Raw genomic sequence first — 11,497 nt, forward strand, 5'->3', positions numbered from 1 at the left:
GAATTCTGTTCTCTCATAAATGACTCCAATAATAAGAATAAGGCCCATACTGATGGAGGATTAAGACCTTAATCTACTGAAATATCCTCAACAAAAGGTCCTACTAATAGTGGTTTCACTCCCACAGGAATGGGTTAGATTTAAAAACATATTTTTCTGGTTACATACAGCTTCAGACCACCACACCCCACCCTCTGGTCCATAAAAAGGCTTTTTTTTCTACATGCAAAAATCACATTCATTCAATCACAATATCCCCAAAGCCTTACGTCATTTCAAGCATCCAGAACCAATGCTTAGTACAAAGTCACATCAAAACTGTTTATACATGAGTCCGTCCTGGGGTCAATTCCCCTCTGTCTGTGGACCTGTGACACTTAGTGAACAAGTTATCTGGTTCTAATTTACAATGGAGGGGCACACATAGGGTAAACATTCCCATTCCCATAGGGAGAAACTGGAAGGAAAACAGAGGTCGTGGCTCTGAAACAATTCTGAAATCCCTCAGAACATGCACCATCATACTTCTAGGTCTGAGAGTCATCTATAGAGTGATGTTTTGTCCTCCATTCCTGATAGAGTGATAGACCCACACCTTTCAAGAACTTACCCAGTGGCCATGTCCTCCTGGAACAATTTGGTGAAGGCACCACCCTCTCCAAGTCTCTTGATGGTCACTAGGTTCTGCACAAATGCTAGGGCACAGGCTTCACCCTCTCAGAGCACTGGGCTGCTGACCAGACTCTCTATAATCTGCAGGTAACAGGCTCCCGAGGCACTATAATGAAGTTGTTAAAAGTTTGAACAGTATGCTCAAGTTTGTCACTGCTACCATTATGTTTGCCACTATTGTGTTTTCCTGGCCCTAGATGGGGATTTTTCTATTTCTGCTCTATTCCTTTATAATGCCTCGTGGATGTCAGGCTCTGCCTTTTAAGTGAACACCTAATGCTCCACTTACCTCCCTCCCTACAAGAACCTTTAAATCCAAATCTAATGATGGCATGTCCTGTTCCTTCCAGATCTGTGTCCACTGACTAAGCTGAGTTGCCTTGACTGTTGCAGACCCACAGAGCTACACATGGCCCATTTAGGGAAGGTCAACTAATGCCTACTCTATGAGATGGTAGGAACGTCACTACAGTGATAGATTGGTAGGTAATAAAGGTTCCTCAGTGAAACGTGCTCCAGTACATATCAACTCATATTCTTTTGGTTAAAGTCTGTTCCTCTTACATATTGTGCTTGTCCTGATATACTGGTCTAGGTATGCTGTGACTCTTAGAGATTAATTTTCAGTAAAGCTGTAAAAATGTCTGCTTTAAAGAGCTTTTCTTATGAATAAAAGTCACAATGTTATAAATAACACCTTTGTAATGGTGTTATAGGTATCAAATAACACCATTGTTATTGAGTCTTCTATTTTATATTTCTTTTCACAAACCAGAGTTTGATTTTTTTTAAGGTGGAGATGATTGGAACAGAGAGACTGTTCTGGGGTATAGATCATTCTATGGACAAAATAACAGAATGCTTATGTAAAAGACACAACAAATAGATTCTTTCTTGTACTTTCACCTCTCCGCTCAAGAAAGCACATAATCTAAATGTGAAAAAGAAGCATCTCTTCAGCATCTTGAAACTGTTTATAGAGTGTGAATTTAATGCAGAAAGTTAGCCAGAGAGAGGAAGGGGAAAAAAATCTTTAATTATGACTAACCACTAGCCAGTCATGCAGGTGACAGGTACAAGTAAACTAAACATTGAGTAGGTATTTTTATTTAGGAAAGTATTATTACTTTACAGATTAAGAAGTTGAAGTCTAAAGAATTTAAATGATTTGGCTAATATCACAGACTTAGTCGGAATTGCTCAGTTTTGTCTCAGGTAACCTTATCCCCCCGCCCCACCCCCATTCTACACTGCCTCTAGTGAAACATTGGGTCATTGACTTTATCCTTCTGGGAGTTAGATTTTTCACTCAGAACATAAGAATTGTGATATGTTGTTCCAGACTCCTTCCAGTTCTAACATTCTGTCATTCTATTAATCATATCTTTCTAGATGAATGCCTCTGCTTGTCATTAATAAAAACAATCCTGTTTCCAAATCGAATTGCTATCTGCCCTGCCAGGAGCCAAGAGCTGAGGCAGAAGCCCAGAAGCTAGAAAATTTTACTGAAGCAGGATTCAATATTTGCTGAAATAGAGAACTTCTGCCTTTGAAAGTCTTAGATTCTTGGTAAAATTTGGTATCAATGTGACACCAAATCTGTGCTCTTCACTTATAAAGAATAAATGTAGAAAGAGCCTAAGAATAGTATATACTGATGTTGGCTTCCTGTCTTCCCTGGAGTCTATTAGATCAATCAGGATGATGGTGATTATGTAAGAAACTCAAAAAGAATGTTGATGGTAGCTCAACATTTTACATATAGCCAAGATTAGGACCAGAAGATAAAAGACCTGCTCTAGATCACCCAGCTAGAATGATGGAAGAGCAAATGAATCCAAATTTCTTGCTCTTTTCCAAATATATTTTTCCCTGTAATAACTGCAAGGTGGTTTATAGGTTGCTATGAGTATAAAGGAGAAGACTAGGGCGGAATGGTGAGCTGTATGTTTTAGTTACTCCTCCAGGAAAATAGGTAGAAAACCAGGAACTGCGTTGACTGGACACCACAGAGCAATCTGACTTTGGGCATATTTCATACAACACTTATGAACACATCAAACTGCTGAGATCAGTGAACTCTGTAAGTTTTTGTGGCCAGGGGACCCGCACCCCTCCCTGCCAGGCTCAGTCCCATGAGAGGAGGGGCTGTCAGCTCCAGGGAGGAGAAGGGAGAACTTCAGTGGCGGCTCTTATCGGAAACTCATTCTACTGATCTAAACTCCAACCATAGATAGACTGAGACCAGACACCAGAGAATCTGAGGGCAGCCAGCCCAGCAGAGAGGAGACAGGCATAGAAAAAAACAGCACGAAAAACTCCAAAATAACAGCGGAGGATTTTTGGAGTTCTGGTGAACATAGAAAGGGGAAGGACAGAGCTCAGGCCCTGAGGCTCATATGCAAATCCTGAAGAAAAGCTGATCTCTCTGCCCTGTGGACCTTTCCTCAATGGCCCTAATTGCTTTGTCTCTTAGCATTTCAATAACCCATTAGATCTGTGAGGAGGGCCCCCTTTTTTTTTTAATCCTTTTTCTTTTTTCTAAAACAATTACTCTAAGAAGCCCAATACAGAAAGCTTCAAAAACTTACAATTTGGGCAGGTCAAGACAAGAGCAGAACTAAGAGAGCTCTGAGACAAAAGGCAATAATCCAGTGGCTGAGAAAATTCACTAAACATCACAACTTCCCAAGAAAAGGGGGGTGTCCGCTCACAGACATCATCCTGGTGGACAGGAAACACTCCTGCCCATTGCCAACCCCATAGCCCAGAGCTGCCCCAGACAACCCAGTGTGACGGAAGTGCTTCAAATAACAGGCACACACCACAAAACTGGGCATGGACATTAGCCTTCCCTGCAACCTCAGTTGATTGTCCCAGAGTTGGGAAGGTGAAGCAGTGTGAAATAACAAAGCCCCATTCAGCCATCATTTCAGCAGCCTGGGAGCCTTCCTACACAGCCCAGAAGCCCAGAACCACCCTGGGGGGATGGCACTCACCTGTGACATAGCACAGTCATCCCTCAACAGAGGACCAGGGGGTACACGGCCTGGAAGAGGGACGCAGTCGCAAGTCTCAGGTGCCAGACGCCAATACCAAGGACTTGTGGGTCAGTGGCAGAGACAAACTGTGGCAGGACTGAACTGAAGGATTAGACTATTGCAGCAGCTTTAAAACTCCAGGATCATCAGGGAGATTTGATTGTTAGAGCCACCTCCTTCCCTGACTGCCCAGAAACAGGCCCCATATACAGGGCGGACAACACCAAATACACAAGCAACCTTGGTATGCCAATTGGACCCCACAAGACTCACTTCCCCACTCACCACAAAGGCAAAGCAGGGGAGAACTGACTTGTGGAGAACAGGTGGCTCATGGATGCTACCTGCTGGTTAGTTAGAGAAAGTGTACTCCAGGAAGCTATACATCTGATAAATTAGAGATAAGGACTTCAATTGGTCTACAAATCCTAAAAGAACCCTATCAAGTTCAGCAAATGCCAAGAGGCCAAAAACAACAGAAAATTATAAAGCATATGAAAAAAACAGACGATATGGATAACCCAAACCCAAGCACCCAAATCAAAAGGTCAGAAGACACACAGCACCTAGAGCACCTACTCAAAGAACTAAAGATGAACAATGAGACCATAGTACGGGATACAAAAGATATCAAGAATACCCTAGAAGAGCATAAAGAAGACGTTGCAAGAATAAATAAAAAAAATAGATGACCTTATGGAAATTAAAGAAACTGTTGACCAAATTAAAAAGATTCTGGACACTCATAGTACAAACCTAGAGGAAGTTGAACAACCAATCACTGACCTGGAAGATGACAGAATGGAAAATGAAAGCATAAAAGAAAGAATGGGGAAAAAAATTGAAAAAATTGAAACGGACCTCAGGGATATGATAGATAATATAAAATGTCCAAATATAAGACTCATTGGTGTTCCAGAAGGGGAAGAAAAGGGTAAAGGTCTAGGAAGAGTATTCAAAGAAATTGTTGGGGAAAACTTCCCAAATCTTCTAAACAACATAAATACACAAATCATAAATGCTCAGCGAACTCCAAATAGAATAAATCCAAATAAACCCACTCCGAGACATATTCTGATCACACTGTCAAACACAGAAGAGAAGGGGCAAGTTCTGAAAGCAGCAAGAGAAAAGCAATTCACCACATACAAAGGAAACAGCATAAGACTAAGTAGTGACTACTCAGCCACCAACATGGAGGCGAGAAGGCAGTGGTACAATATGTTTAAAATTCTGAGTGAGAAAAATTTCTAACCAAGAATACTTTATCCAGCAAAGCTCTCCTTCAAATTTGAGGGAGAGCTTAAATTTTTCACAGACAAACAAATGCTGAGAGAATTTGCTAACAAGAGACCTGCCCTACTGGAGATACTAAAGGGAGACCTACAGACAGAGAAACAAAGACAGGACAGAGAGACTTGGAGAAAGGTTCAGGACTAAAGAGATTCAGTATGGATAAAATAAAGGATATTAATAGAGAGAGGGGAAAAATATGACAAACATAAACCAAAGGATAAGATGGCTAATTCAAGAAATGCCTTCACGGTTATAACGTTGAATGTAAATGGATTAAACTCCCCAATTAAAAGATATAGATTCGCAGAATGGATCAAAAAAAATGAACCATCAATATGTTGCATACAAGAGACTCATCTTAGACACAGGGACACAAAGAAATTGAAAGTGAAAGGATGGAAAAAATATTTCATGCAAGCTACAGCCAAAAGAAAGCAGGTGTACCAAAATTAATCTCAGATAAAATAGACTTTAAATGCAGGGATGTTTTGAGAGACAAAGAAGGCCACTACATACTAATAAAAGGGGCAATTCAACAAGAAGAAATAACAATCATAAATGTCTATGCACCCAATCAAGGTGCCACAAAATACATGAGAGAAACACTGGCAAAACTAAAGGAAGCAATTGATGTTTCCACAATAATTGTGGGAGACTTCCACACATCACTCTCTCCTATAGATAGATCAACCAGACAGAAGAACAAGAAGGAAACTGAAAACCTAAACACTCTGATAAATGAATTAGATTCAACAGACATATACAGAACATTACATCCCAAATCACCAGGATACACATACTTTTCTAGTGCTCACGGAACTTTCTCCAGAATAGATCATATGCTGGGACATAAAACAAGCCTCAATAAATTTAAAAAGATTGAAATTATTCAAAGCACAGTCTCTGACTACAATGGATTACAATTAGAAGTCAATAACCATCAGAGACTTAGAAAATTCACAAATACCTGGAGGTTAAACAACACATTCCTAAACAATCAGTGAGTTAAAGAAGAAATAGAAAGAGAAATTGCTAAATATATAGAGATGAATGAAAATGAGAACACAACATACCAAAACCTATGGGATGCAGCAAAAGCAGTGCTGAAGGGGAAATTTATAGCACTAAACGCATATATGAAAAAGGAAGAAAGAGCCAAAATCAAAGAACTAATGGATCAACTGAACAAGCTAGAAAATGAACAGCAAACCAATCCTAAACCAAGTAGAAGAAAAGAAATAACAAGGATTAAAGCAGAAATAAATGACATAGAGAACAAAAAAACAATAGAGAGGATAAATATCACCAAAAGTTGGTTCTTTGAGAAGATCAACAAGATTGACAAGCCCCTAGCTAGACTGACAAAATCAAAAAGAGACAAGACCCATATAAACAAAATAATGAATGAAAAAGGTGACATAACTGCAGATCCTAAAGAAATTAAAAAAATTACAAGAGGATACTATGAACAACTATATGGCAACAAACTAGATAATGTAGAGGAAATGGACAATTTCCTGGAAACATATGAACAACCTAGACTGACCAGAGAAGAAATAGAAGAACTCAATCAACCCATCACAAGCAAAGAGATCCAATCAGTCATGAAAAATCTTCCCACAAATAAATGCCCAGGGCCAGATGGCTTCACAGGGGAATTCTACCAAACTTTCCAGAAAGAACTGACACCAATCTTACTCAAACTCTTTGAAAACATTGAAGAAAATGGAACACTACCTAACTCATTTTATGAAGCTAGCATCAATTTAATACCAAAACCAGCCAAAGATGCTACATAAAAGGAAAACTACCGGCCAATCTCCCTAATGAAATTAGATGCAAAAATCCTCAACAAAATACTTGCAAATTGAATCCAAAGACACATTAAAAAAATCATACCATGACCAAGTGGGGTTCATTCCAGGCATGCAAGGATGGTTCAACATAAGAAAATCAATCAGTGTATTAACAACACATTAAAAATTCGAAATGGAAAAATCAAATGATCATCTCAATAGATGCTGAAAAAGCATTTGACAAAATCCAACATCCGTTTTTGATAAAAACACTTCAAAAGGTAGGAATTGAAGGAAACTTCCTCAACATGATAAAGAGCATATATGAAAAACCCACAGCCAGCATAGTACTCAATGGTGAGAGACTGAAAGCCTTCCCTCTAAGATCAGGAAAAAGACAAGGATGCCCACTGTCACCACTGTTATTCAACATTGTGCTGGAAGTGCTAGCCAGGGCAATCCGGCAAGACAAAGAAATAAAAGGCATCCAAATTGGAAGAGAAGAAGTAAAACTGTCATTGTTTGCAGATGATATGATCTTATATCTGGAAAACCCTGAGAAATCGACGATATAGCTACTAGAGCTAATAAACAAATTTAGCAAAGTAGAGGGATACAAGATTAATGCACATAAGTCAGTAATGTTTCTATGTGCTAGAAATGAACAAACTGAAGAGACACTCAAGAAAAAGATACCGTTTTCAATAGCAACTAAAAAATCAAGTACCTAGGAATAAACTTAACCAAAGATGTAAAAGACCTATACAAAGAAAACTACATAACTCTACTAAAAAAATAGAAGGGGACCTTAAAAGATGGAAAAATAATCCATGTTCATGGATAGGAAGGCTAAATGTCATTAAGATGTCAATTCTACCCAAACTCATCTACAGATTCAATGCAATCCCAATCAAAATTCCAACAACCTACTTTGCAGACTTGGAAAAGCTAGTTATCAAATTTATTGGGAAAGGGAAGATGCCTCGAATTGCTTAAGACACTCTAAAAAAGAAAAACGAAGTGGGAGGACTTACACTCCCTGACTTTGAAGCTTATTATAAAGCCACAGTTGTCAAAACAGCATGGTACTGGCACGAAGATAGACATATAGATCAATGGAATCGAATTGAGAATTCAGAGATAGACCCTCAGATCTATGGCCGACTGATCTTTGATAAGGCCCCCAAAGTCACTGAACTGAGTCATAATGGTCTTTTCAACAATTGGGGCTGGGAGAGTTGGATATCCATATCCAAAAGAATGAAAGAGGACCCCTACCTCACCCCCTACACAAAAATTAACTCAAAATGGACCAAAGATCTCAATATAAAAGAAAGTACCATAAAACTCCTAGAAGATAATGTAGGAAAACATCTTCAAGACCTTGTATTAGGCGGCCACTTCCTAGACTTTACACCCAAAGCACAAGCAACAAAAGAGAAAATAGATAAATGGCAACTCCTCAAGCTTAGAAGTTTCTGCACCTCAAAGGAATTTCTCAAAAAGGTAAAGAGGCAGCCAACTCAATGGGAAAAAATTTTTGGAAACCATGTATCTGACAAAAGACTGATATCTTGCATATATAAAGAAATCCTACAACTCAATGACAATAGTACAGACAGCCCAATTATAAAATGGGCAAAAGATATGAAAAGACAGTTCTCTGAAGAGGAAATACAAATGGCCAAGAAACACATGAAAAAATGTTCAGCTTCACTAGCTATTAGAGAGATGCAAATTAAGACCACAATGAGATACCATCTAACACCGATTAGAGTGGCTGCCATTAAACAAACAGGAAACTACAAATGCTGGAGGGGATGTGGAGAAATTGGAACTCTTATTCATTGTTGGTGGGACTGTATAATGGTTCAGCCACTCTGGAAGTCAGTCTGGCAGTTCCTTAGAAAACTAGATATAGAGTTACCATTTGATCCAGTGATTGCACTTCTCGGTATATACCTGGAAGATCGGAAAGCAGTGACACGAACAGATATCTGCACGCCAATGTTCATAGCAGCATTACTCACTATTGCCAAGAGATGGTAACAACCCAAATGTCCTTCAACAGATGAGTGGATAAAGAAAATGTGGTATATACACACGATGGAATACTACATGGCAGTAAGAAGGAACGATCTCGTGAAACATATGACAACATGGATGACCCTTGAAGACATAATGCTGAGCGAAATAAGCCAGGCACAAAAAGAGAAATATTATATGCTACCACTAATGTGAACTTTGAAAAATGTAAAACAAATGGTTTATAATGTAGAATGTAGGAGAACTAGCAATAGAGAGCAATTAAGGAAGGGGGAACAATAATCCAAGAAGAAAAGATAAGCTATTTAATGTTCTGGGGATGCCCAGGAATGACTATGGTCTGTTAATTTCTGATGGATATAGTAGGAACAAATTCACAGAAATGTTGCTATATTAGGTAACTTTCTTGGGGTAAAGTAGGAACAGGTTGGAAGTAAAGTAGTTTTCTTAGCTTAGTTGTCTTTTTCTTACTCCCTTGTTATGGTCTCTTTGAAATGTTCTTTTATTGTGGGTTTGTTGTTTTGTTTTTTCTTTTATTTTTCTTTTTTCATACAGTTGATTTAAAAAGGAGAAAAAAGTTAAAAAAAAAAAAAAAAACAAGAAAAAAAATACGTAGAGCCCCATTGAGGAGCCTGTGGAGAAAGCAGGGGTATTGGCCTACCCCACCTCGATGGTTGCTAACATGACCACAGATATAGGGGACTGGTGGTTTGATGGGTTGAGCCCTCTACCGTAGGTTTTACCCTTGGGAAGACGGTTGCTGCAAAGGAGAGGCTAGGCCTCCCTATAATTGTGCCTAAGAGCCTCCTCCCGAATGCCTCTTTGTTGCTCAGATGTGGCCCTCTCTCTCTGGCTAAGCCAACTTGAAAGGTGAAATCACTGCCCTCCCCCCTACGTGGGATCAGACACCCAGGGGAGTGAATCTCCCTGGCAACGTGGAATATGACTCCCAGGAAGGAATGTAGACCTGGCATCGTGGGACGGAGAACATCTTCTTGACCAAAAGGGGGATGTGAAAGGAAATGAAATAAGCTTCAGTAGCAGAGAGATTCCAAAAGGAGCCGAGAGGTCACTCTGGTGGGCACTCTTACGCACAATTTAGACAACCCTTTTTAGGTTCTAAAGAATTGGGGTAGCTGGTGGTGGATACCTGAAACTATCAAACTACAACCCAGAACCCATGAATCTTGAAGACAATTGTATAAAAATGTAGCTTATGAGGGGTGACAATGGGATTGGGAAAACCATAAAGACCACACTCCACTTTGTCTAGCTTGTGGATGGATGAGTAGAAAAATAGGGGAAGGAAACAAACAAACAGACTAAGGTACCCAGTGTTCTTTTTTACTTCAATTGCTCTTTTTCACTTTAATTATTATTCTTGTTATTTTTGTGTGTGTGGTAATGAAGGTGTCAGGGATTGAGTTAGGTGATGAATGTACAACTATGTAATGGTGCTGTGAACAATCAAATGTACAATTTGTTTTGTATGGCTGCATGGTGTGTGAATATATCTCAATAAAATGAAGATTAAAAAACAAAAAAACAAAAAAAACTATAGAGCAGGGCCTTCCCAAAACTCCAGATGTCTGAAAGCGGACACTGGGCTTACAAAAGGCCGAAAACCTTGCATGTCTGAAAGCGGACTGCAATTTAGATGAGGTAATAATCTCTGAGCTCCTGCTAGGCTCCTTCCATGCTCCTGTCTCCCACCCCCACTGTTTCCTGTCTAGCCCCCAAAGAAATTGTCCCTTAAGACTAAAGATATGTAAATACACCTCATGGCTTTAGGAAAAATGTACCCTCCCTGAAATGCCTGAGAGCAGTCATGTAGAAAACTACCTTGTATGCTCTAAAGACCTGTAGAAATGAGTAGAATAAAACTTTCTTTTGCATGAACACTGAAAAAAAAAAAAAAAGAAGACTAACATGGTAAGTTAAGGTCTCATGGAAGAAGTAGAATTCAAAGTCAATGTGAAGAAATAGTTGGCATTTGAGAAAGAAGAATATTCCAGGAGGAATAATCTAAGATAAGATTTCCAGTGACCTTGGGCAGGCACATGAAAACAGCTTAGGAATTAAGGGTAGGGTTGATATAATCTCAATTCCTCCTTCCTTTTCCCATGCTGTCTCATAATTAAACCTAATATAGGCCTTTTGATCCTCAAAGACCCTTTCTCTCAGATCACAGAACTTACTTTCAACTCATTCTCTTCTTCTTGTAGCCCTTCCAAATGATTCTTTTAACAGACTCAGATTCAGTATATGCCAATTGAGCTTGTAGTTTTTGGGACAACCTAGACTCCAAGTAGATGCTGAGCACTTTCACAGTTTATCTTATTTAGTATCCTTCACATCATCCCTATAACACTTCTATTTTTACTTCCACTTTTTTAAATAAGGAAATTAAGCCAAGTTCATTTAAGGAATTTCCTAAATCTGTTGCTGTGATTTGAATTTTATCTTCTGTGGTTGTTTGTAGGAAACATTTAGGTTTAAGAACTGGCTCTTTTAGAATATGAGAAAATGAAACCTATTGAAGCACCCTAGGTAAACGTGATAAATAATGAATGACATAGCAAGAAAGAGATGTAACATATTTATTCGCTCCATAGTTGTTAGCATTATTTTCCTTGAGGCAGCTGT

The sequence above is a fragment of the Choloepus didactylus genome, chromosome 8, assembly GCF_015220235.1.
Source record: "Choloepus didactylus isolate mChoDid1 chromosome 8, mChoDid1.pri, whole genome shotgun sequence".
Classification (NCBI taxonomy): Eukaryota; Metazoa; Chordata; class Mammalia; order Pilosa; family Megalonychidae; genus Choloepus; species Choloepus didactylus.